Source organism: Scomber scombrus, chromosome 16 (genome assembly GCF_963691925.1).
Source record: "Scomber scombrus chromosome 16, fScoSco1.1, whole genome shotgun sequence".
NCBI classification, from domain to species: Eukaryota; Metazoa; Chordata; class Actinopteri; order Scombriformes; family Scombridae; genus Scomber; species Scomber scombrus.
Window position 1 is genome coordinate 24,545,845 of NC_084985.1, and position 11,021 is coordinate 24,556,865.

Here is an 11,021-nt window from a genome sequence, read left to right on the forward strand (position 1 = left end):
CCTTACAGAGCAGAACCACATGACTGATACCCACCGACAGCTTGATGATGAATTACAGCATATTTTGTTGCACAAGGTCAACCACTCTCTACATGGACAACTAGGGAAATCATGTTTGATTCTCTGTGATCAAGCTTTTGTTGTTTTGTTTTTTTCACAGCAAACAAAAGGTTGCTGTTCTGTTTTTTTCCCTTTAGACTGATTTAGAATTCTGCCACCATCAACTGTACTAAGAGAGAAATTTGGGGCTTAATGTTCTATGGATTTGAAAAAGTCTGTAATACAGGACGTGCAAACATAATCAAGCCTAATTCAGGGGGTTTTGTGCTCTGGTGAAAAATCCCAAATAGCATTAAACTACTGAAGCTTGAATTGCGACAGACCTTTTTTATCCTGCTCACCTACCTGACTTTGATGGCTGATGTCAGGCCCACAGAGACCCTCTGAGCTGAACCACTAAGGAATAATAAATCTGCCACTGAGAAACACCGACGGCAACCACAACACTTTCCCTACTTTATTTGGTTTGTTGTTTAAAACAAATATAAAGTCAAGGAACCATCTGCAACTTGGAATGAGAGCAGCTCAATCACAGTCTAGTCTCGCCTTCGCCGATGTCAACAGACAAACTGCTTCAAAGAGTTTATTGATCTGCATTTAAAATGAGTAAAAAGCATCTGTCATCTGTCACAATGAAAATCTGTAGCACTTTTAAGAAATACTGAGTGGCATTAATGAGAACGGTAATTTATTCCGGGTTGTTTATGTAGTCCAACAGATCTTGACACCAATCAAATTGGAGACATCAATCAAAGGATGCTGTGAAGTTAATGACCATTTCAACTTTGCATACCAGATGAGGTATGCAATTTACTCTCTTGCAGAAATATTTCCAAGGCTAGATATGTGTTGACATGCAAATATGTCAGAATGTGTCAGTTTTAATTTTAAATGTACAGTTGACATCTGACAAACATGGATATTGTGGAACAAGTAAACATACATCCAAGCTGAATATGAATCAGAAGAGATGAAAAATGAAATAATAAAAAGCCACTAAATGTGAATTTGTAGATAATATAAAGCTTTTGTGTTTTAACAAATTTGGCTTCAGCCAGAGTTAAAATGACTTTTGAGGTGTGCCTGTGGTTCTGTATGCTTTCTTTACACTTTAGATCTTAATATTTCACCACAATGCTTTTGATGTGGCTCGAAGTGAAAATAAAAAAAGGGAAGGAAATGAAAGACAACAGTGGAGTGCTCAGAAATGGATTTCTGCTCTGTTTACAGATTCAGCAATTAGCTTGTGGGATGACTGTAGAGTTGCCCACAGAGACAGTAAGTATTGACTCTTCTGTGTTCCAAAGCAACATAGATAGTTTTACAGTGTGATACAGTTCCTGCATATTTTCTTACAGTGACAGCTGTGACTTAAAGTGTACTGTATATAGCAACTCTCTGCTTTAGCTTTGATCAAGTACTGCATCTGTCTGGTGTGCAGGATGTCTCTCAGCAACCATTACATCTGCAAATCAAGTTATATAAAAGGCAGAATGACACAAATGTGTAGAAAGTTGTTTTTTTTGTTTTTTGTTTGTTTTTACAAGACAAAGTGTGAGTTATGTTTTCACAAATCAGCAAAAGCTCAAATATTCTAATTAATTTACAAATAAAAAGTAAAATTGTGCATTCAGGGTATGATCAAGTTTAAAGTGTGTGGAGGTGTGTGCATGTTTTTATTTGCTATCACATGGGGGTTGTTGAGTTTTCAAGCATTCTTACTCAAACTAATTAATAAATGTTTCTTTGTATCACTACTCATGCTACTGGAAAAGCAGAATTAGGTGTATTGATAATATTTTGGTATTCTTCAGAATCAAATTTTGGGGACAATCCCCTTTTTTTGTATGTCATGGATACAATTGATTACATGAAAGATGTCGTCAATGTTGTAATTTTATATGCGTGATAAAGTTTAAAGGAACAATCAGTGATATTTTGCCGCCTCGTTGCACAAATGACAAGCTGGCAGTCTGGGGTGCAGTCTGTTCTGCACCCCCACAAGGCTTCTAAACTGTAGCATCATTATGAGAGAATACGCAGTAGTCCAACAAGCTTCAAATGTCAAAATGATCAAAAACACAGTCCTGTAAAACACACGTTTCCCCAGGCTGCCCTTCACCACAAATTCACACAGTTGAACAAAATGATAAATGCAACAGGCGACACTCCATCAACAAAAATTACAGACACAGTCATTGTAATGAGTTTTAATTAGCGTAGTCAGACACCAAAATTGCCTCGGCCACAGAAACCTCCATCAGAGCTTTTTCGGTTTGCTGCATATTACTGTCAAAACAACATTTCACAGAAGGGTTAGAACTGAAAGTAGCTGACCCAAAGATCAGACACTTCAAGAAAGACTAAAAGGCAATGCCCGCAGAGGTATTCAACACTGATTTATATGCAAAATGTTCACTCTCAGCTTAATTCAGTTTTCCCTACATTAACTCCTCATCATAAGTGAAACATAATTTATTTTAACATTATGAGTAGGCACTTGGTTAAGGTTAAGGATTATGCTCTTGGTTCAATATTGAATAACACGATTACTTTATTTACATATAAGTGGTTTTATTGCCTAAATCCAACTACGCTGCAATTTAGAGTGTGTTCAGACTGAGCTGAACATTGAAAAATATAGCACTCTGTCCATTTGAATAGATGCCAACAACTTTTGCTTCAATGCAACATGATGTCATTTAACAAGGTGCTGCGTTGGCCAATCAAATACATGCAAGATCACATTGCATGTGGGTTATCAGCTAATGTGAATGTGGCATATTTCTACTGTTTAGCTCACAATTACAACAACGAAAGATAAAATAGGATAATAATTAGGGCTGGGTATCGGTTCTCAACCGAAATAAATTTATACTAAGTAGTATAGAAATATCTCCCATCAAACCATACCTGCAATCGATCCTTTTTGCACCCAGAGATAGAAAATATAAGTATTTGTATGGACTTGCTCACAGCCAATCAACGCAAGTGTTCTTCGTTTTAATGCGACATGTGATTGGCCCACTGCCACAGCAGCTACAACCTGTCTGTGGTGGTTAAGTTGCGGTATTCGTGTAAAAATCATTTAGATGTGGAGGACTAGTGACATTTTATGCAATTTAATGCTTCTATTCACATGATGGGTATCGGATAAAGTACTCAATTGGTATTAGTATCACTTTAAGGGTACTTGGATTAGTACTGGAATCATGATTTTTTAAACAATACCCAGCCCTAATAATGATAGATAGGGATTGCCTAATCTTAACCCATAATGATGAAATTATGTGAGTATTATTAACTGTTGTCCAATCTTTTGGTGTCTGATAAGAATTTATTAATATGTTACTCCAGCTGAAATTCCTAGCTCATATTTTATGTCTCAGCAGTACCTCAAACAACGCTGCTTACTGTCTTGTTTTCACATTTCCAGCTCTCACATTGACACACATCTAACCCAAACCCTCACCCTCAACAGCAACCAACCCCAAACTGGTGGGCAGAGATACTCATTTTACTCTGCTATGTTGCAATGAGGAGATGGATGAAGATTCGTTGAGAATTTATGCAAAAAATGTAAATGATTGGAACTTATTGGTTAGATTGTTTTACATGACCTAGATTGTGTTTCCACATACAAACATTGGAAATAGGTTTGGCTTTTGAGGACAAATGTGATAATGATTGTTTGTTGACATCAACCGTCAATGTGATTTCAGTTAATAATTCAACCTTGGTTTTATTGTGTCATGTCTATTCATTACCTGTAGCTTGACAGGTTCAGTTACATGTGTGAAAAAGTTATTATGGTGTCTGACAGCGATGGCAGATCGGGAGAAGGAAGGGGAAGCCACATTTGCGGAACTGAACTCCTATTGATTGTTAACCAGTGTTACAGTACTACATCATTATTACTGATTGCTCCTTTAATCATCTTCCTGTGTTGGACTCTCATATGCTTCTTTTTGTATCTTTGTAATCTACCAATATTGTTGATTCTTTTGTCATTTTTCTATTTGATATACAACTGCTTAACACTGTAGACCGAAGCTTGTGTGAATATAAATAACTGTACATTTGTGTAAGATGCTAATTTGTTGCTGATTCAAGTACAGTGTTTAAGGCAAATGTGCTGATCATACTTGACACTATACTAGTTCTCTCGCAGTGTTAACATATTACTTCTTAGCTTTTTCTGGTGCATCTGTTGTATGGAACCTTTTTAATGCAGCAGTTGTGTTTCAAGCCTAACTCAAAATTGTTTGAAAAAATAAAGAAAAATTGAAGCCGACTGATCATTTGCATCGGGTCTTTTCCTAAAAGTCTCCGTTTTGGTTTCCTGGAAACAAAAAGGTAGTGGGATAGCATACTATTTTCATGAAAATTAATGGTTTCATAATGGAATAATCAATCTCGCATGATTGAATTTAAAAGTGGAAAGTGCTTCAGAAAAGTACGTCATGAAATCAGAATGCAAAGTGCATTTCCACTGGCACTCAGATAAACACAGAAGAGATGGCCCGAGGCAGCTCTGAGTCCCAGAGTGTGCTATCCACCACTATCAGAAAATTAAACATCCAACTCTGCATCTCCTCTGGAAATTCAGACCGGCATCTTGCAGTCACTATGGAGACCAGCAGCAGCACCAGCACAACCACAGAGTGCTCCAGTGAAAGAGCTGAAGAGATTCAATTTAATTATGGAGGTTTCCTTCACTAGCAGCCTCTTATCAATTATCCTGATTGCTCTATCCACAACAAGAGAGAAGCCTCCCTGCGGATTAACCAAGGCCTGGTCACTTTAACAACCAAGGCGAAAGGCTCACATCCCTTGTGTGTTGCTCAACACTCGTTCAATATAGAGCGATTATAATATGCAGGATAATGTGCTGCTGCTGCTCCTGTCAAAAAAACTCCCAAGATCATTGTGACCAGCTCTTCTACTAGAAATTAATTTGTGCCCGAAATTAATTTTGATTAAAATGTCATACCACTTGATTAACATATTCTTTTCAACATATTTTAATGAACATATCTGCCTAGATGCAAAATGCTGACACTTAATGTATCTGCAAAACATTCACTGACAACATATTTCATTTGTTTTACCACTTGTAGTAGCTAAATTATATTTAAACCGAGGCCAACCAACCCAAAGTACTTGCAATTACATATTAAAAAAATCATAGTAATCTATCCAATAGTTGAGATATTTTAGTCTGAACCCAAAGTGATGGACCAACTGATGGCCAGATATACCATACGGGCAATCTGGGCAAGTTCACAGGGGCCCTTGAGCAGAAAAGGGACCCCCAGAAGGGGCTCTACCGAAATATAGCAAGTCTCGACCCTCTCTTTGAGTTGATAGGTATCGTCACTGTTGGACACCTATGTCTAAAATGCAATATGGAGTTACAAGGTTTCCACCTTACAGTCATAATAAAATAAAAGTTGATTCCAATAAGTCTCATGATTGACTGTTTTATTTCCCAATTTGATAGCTGTGGTTAGTTTGCATCGACAAGTGTGTGGGGAAAAATGATGATGACTAGTTAAATGAGTTTCAGTACCCAGGAGCCCCTGGTGGTACTTACCCAGTCTTGCTGACTGGCAGACAGACATTGCCATCAGAGTCAATAGTCAACCGTAATTTCAGTCTTTCCTTAACCTTTACCAAAGTGCTTTTGCTGCCTAAGCCTAACCAGAACTCAGGAAATAAACCCTGGTCATCAGTCTAAAAGCCAATCTGTCCGACCACCCTACATTTACTTCCTTCACTTGAATATTACCACCACGTTTCCCTCAAGATGTATTTAGTAAAACCAAGAAGAAGTATCGAAATGTAATTTTATGCATGATGTTTGGCTTTAAATGAGTAATACACAATACTCTCTTGTTTTGGAATGGTTTGCTTTCTATTGCTTTCATGTTAATTGCACTGCTCTCCAGGCAGACTCCACTGAAGTATAAAATACATACATCACAATCATCCAAAAAATGTAGTGGGTACGGAGTGCTTTTTTCTTTCATAAAGTAGCTCGAGCCGAGCCAAACAAACATGAGACAGCACACACAGATGTTATTGTTTGAAAGCAGGTTCACAAATATGAAGAGAGCTGGCTGATGGAAATGGATGAAGGAAAGGGTCCTTGAGTCTAAATGCTTTTTAGAGACATTCATTTGCTACTGGCATTCACCTGTGATCTTTGATGAATATAAGTAGAGAACTTGTAAACAACTGATCGATAACACTCTGTATGGATGACATTTCACTGTGTTGAGCTTATAAAGCAGGACAAAGAAAGGGTGCAGTATTAGCAAAAAATAATACTGTTAAAGGATTAGCGAGGGGAAACAAGTAATGAATAATACATGTCGAATATATGTGTGGGGTAAAAGTACAGTCGAACAAATACAAACACATTCAGGCATTCAGGCATCTGTGGAAGTTATTTCTCAGCTCCTGCCCCATGTATTTCAACTTTCTTCATATGAATTTAAAAATGATGTGATTTGATATAGAAATTAGCAAAAGAGCAAGAGTTGGTAGATAAACACCAAGGTTGGTGAAGGTTGGTGCTAATTCCTCATCATACTGTTTATTACAACCACTGACATGACTCATTAACTTCAAGTTCCCTACCAAGGTTACTGGCCCACTCAGACACTTTCATTATAACTCACTGTACATCTAAATGACCTGCCCTGATGATGGATTTGCAAATCCATACCCATAACTTTTCCCTCAAACTTTTATTCATGTGCCCTGGACGCTACGCCAGCTTTTCTCAGTCTACAGAGTTGATTGAACTCAAATGGTTCAGAACCCCTGCTGCACAGAATCATGTCATCTCGAGCAACACACCAATTGCTACTTGTCAACACCACATACTTGCAACAAAAAAAAATCCATACCTATTAACCCTGGTACATTTGGCTTGAACTTTCATTTTAATTGTATTGGAGTCTGGCTGAATTTGTCTCTGTTCTCTTTGGTGATACTTGAAGCTCATAGGGGTTAGTTAATTATAAACAGCAGGGTCCATCCACTGTTTGTATTTATGGCGCATTTTAAGCAATAACGTATGTTTCAAATATAGACTCTTGAGATGAGTCCAAGACATTATCTTTATCTTTATTTCTATTATTAAAATTGAACCAATCACAAAGGAGATGGACATTGTCCAGGAATCTAATATGAGTTGTTCAGTGTCTCCATATCTCATTCAACATTTCCTAAATCATAATTTTTTCTGAGAACAAACTGTAGCATGTTCCTCAAGTTATGATTCTACACTAGGCATGTCCAAACTATTCCATATAGAGTCATGTACCTGCAGGTTTTTGTTCCAAACCATCAAGATCACATTATTCGACCAATCAACTGTCTGAAGACTGAGATCAGCTGATTAAATGAGTCAAGCCTGGTGTGCTCTTGCTTGGTTGGAATGAAAACGTGCAACCACATGGCCCTTTATGGAATAGTTTGAACACCTCTGTTCTAAGCTAAATGAGTATCCACTAAAGCAATAGCTTTTACTCTGAAATGCTTTAAACTATGATTTATATATTAGTGTACAGAAAACTATTGCTAACATAAAAATATACATATACACTATGTACCTGCGAGTACGGTTTAGACCTGCTCTACTGTATGTGTAAAGTGCCTTGAGATGACTTTTGTTGTGATTTGGCGCTATATAGATAAAGATTGATTGATAATGGCACCTATCTTGGTTTCTTCCATATCCACCACCTTTTGTATGTCATTTTCCAAACTTCTCTGTATGAAAAGTTGCCTAAAATCTCCATTCTATGGATGTTTTGCTCCCATGCCACAAAAAGAAAGGATCAGAATCACATTATAATGTGAAACTCACAGTTGGGCTCAGGCAGCGGTGGACTCCCTGTGATGTACTTCTACACTTTCTCCATCTACTACGGCGTCATGAAATGGTCTGCTCGTCAGTGCTGTTGTGTGGAGAGGGGCACAACATCATACCTTCTATCTGATGTGTTTATTTTCCTCCAGCTGTTAGCAGGTAGAAGTGAGGCTCTATCTATGGTTACAACATGCTGCGGCCATTTCATCCTACCATGAAGGCTACGGAGAGAGATCTGTCTTTGTGCACCGTAAGGTTAAGCACTTCTTAAAAAAGGAGTCAGAAGACCACAACCTCTATGCACCTTGGTCGGTGTGTTAGTGCTTGTGGATTCTGGTCATTCCTCCAACATCAGATCAATGAATGACCCTACCTCCTGAGGGTCGCACTCTGACCCTCTGTATACAGCCCCCATGCATTTTAAAATCCTTCTTAGTGTATGCGTCCTTATCACAATATCATTCATTGTGCACAATAACAGTAGAATCTCGCCATGTCTCAACCCAAGTAAATCATGTAAATAAGCCATATTCTTATCCATTTTCCACACACCATTTCCTCATTCAAATATGAGTTTCACATTATAATGTGATACTGATCCTTTTTTCTTTTTCTGGCGTGGCAGCAAAACTCTGCCATACCATTCATTCTTCTCTGTCCTGCTATTATTACAGTCATGTCTGAACTAGACACAGCTGCTTGACTTTAAACAAGGATTTCTTACATCTCAAACAGAACATGGACGTTCTAGTTTCACTTCAGCTTCCTATTCAGAATTTTTTTTTTTTTTTTTTTTAAATGCAATTTTGTCCTCTCTGTCTAGACAGACAGAAATAACTGCATTCTGGCAGGCTTGGGACCAAACAATATCAAATACAAATGTATTTCCTTTGTGCACTGATTGATTTCTAAAAAGAGAACACAGGACATGCAATTTACACAGCAGATATGAATGTTGTATTTGGAAAAAGATTCATATCCAGTATAGCTTCCAGTATAGGGTGCTTCAGAAAAATCCTGTCAAGAGCTGTTGCACACCGTATCTAAACTTTAAAATTGCTGCACATCATTATCCATGTTTCAGCCTTGTCATCGGCTCAGAAGTTGTCATGACTACAGAGAGCCCTACTATAGTCCACAGCCAGCGCTGGCCTTTGCCAGCAGAACGTGACTGCGGGACTGAAGATTGCTTTAATCCATGGAGCTAACCTCGGTGAGGGATTGAAATCAAAAGCAGATAGGCCTCATTGCTTACAGTAGACTGCATATGGACATAATGACAAGGTTTACCCAGCAGCTTACATTTGCTGCCCACCTTATCAGACTCATACAGGGTTTTACTCTAGCCTGTGTGTGGCTGTCAGTGCTGATAGAGGCAGCTTTCATGGACCACATGAGTAGCCCTATGGACGGTAAGACAAAAGAGAAGCTCACAACTGGCCTGCCTGCCGGTCGGCTAACCATCACCTATCCACCTCTCTATTAAAACAGACAAAAACCTCAGCAATGTGTGTTTTCATCTCTCCACACCTGAGGTACTCAGTCAGTGGCAGAGAGAGCAATTTCAGAAATCATTGATTCAAGTGAGATAACGAATACCATATTCCATTATATAAAATAACACAATTAACAAATGTGAAAACATTACAGGGTTTACGTGTATTTTTGTAGAGATGATTGTGGCAATGCTTTATATGACTACCATCTCTATTTTCTATCACAACACATAGACAATTATATTTCACTTGTAGCAATATTTCTGCACAAAAACACTGATTTCTGATTGAGGGTGACATAAACTCCCCACCTGTGTTAGTATATGTTGTAATAGATTATAATTCCCTCAACATGTCACTAATGCAACAAGGCTTTAAGTGATCTAGCGCGATCACTGAAATACTGTGTGGTTGCGTGAGATTTCAAAGATGTTTACAGCTTTGGCAGTAGCAGCAGAGTAAAAGCCATCAGGTAAGTGTTTATTTTAATAAACTCCTGGTGTACTTACAAACTTTCCAATTCATCGATTTATGAGTAAAGACCCTATTTGTACTACTGTAGAAGTTTGATAACAATCCAGGCATTATTAGTGGAGTAATTTACGAGATACACTGGTGGTTCCATTAGGGCCTGTACTAAGCCATTCGGCTGATGGCTCTAACTCAACTATTTTGCGACCAAATGAAAAAAAGGGGCTGAGGCGGTGATTAGATAGACCTCATGGTGCATATGACGCTAGGTCGAAATTATGCTGAACCATCGCTTTAAAGCATATGGGGATTTTCTGAACCCTTTTTCTGAGCATTAAATCCTTTAGTTACCTGAAAACTTTAGATTTACAAACTATGAATATGCATGGTTTTCACTAGACAGCTATACATGCAATAATTCACTCGAATAAGGTTAAAAGATTTTAAAGCATATGTCAGCCACTGTCTTAATTTTCATGCATTAAAAAGAAACCATGAAGAAACATGCATGAAGTAGTTCTAAACATTTATGACATTCTGGCATAATTCAAGTTCACAAGGCCCTATATGTATGATTTTAAATGAATGCATTATAAATTATAAAAGCTTTGCATGATACAGGAGTCAGCAATTAGGGTCAACCATGGGTTTTTTTCTGTATTTGTAACTGGGGGCCATTAACCTGCAAAGTGGAAACAGGTCTCTATTTTCTATAGATTTGTCTCATTTATTTAGGAGTAGAATTAATTATGGCACTGTTTAGGATTGCATCTAAGGGCACATGTCATTTTTCCCATTAGTAGTTTGGTTAAAGCTGACTGTGTTGCACAGATTAGAGATGCACCGTATTGGTTATCAGCACACAGCTAACAGTGGTCTGCTTGAAATTGGATTGAAAGTACTGTTTCTTATTTAATGGCATCAACACACCATTTCTGTTAAGACTGCCACCTATTTGTCTTTATGAAGAACAAATCCGTAGGCTAGTGTGGTGGAATTAAAACAATGTTAGAATTCACACATTCAAATTTGATTTCTGGCAGACTTACTTTCAGCAGCAGGCAACTGTTCAAACAGCAGTGAAACCACGGCTTTAACAAATCTCCTTG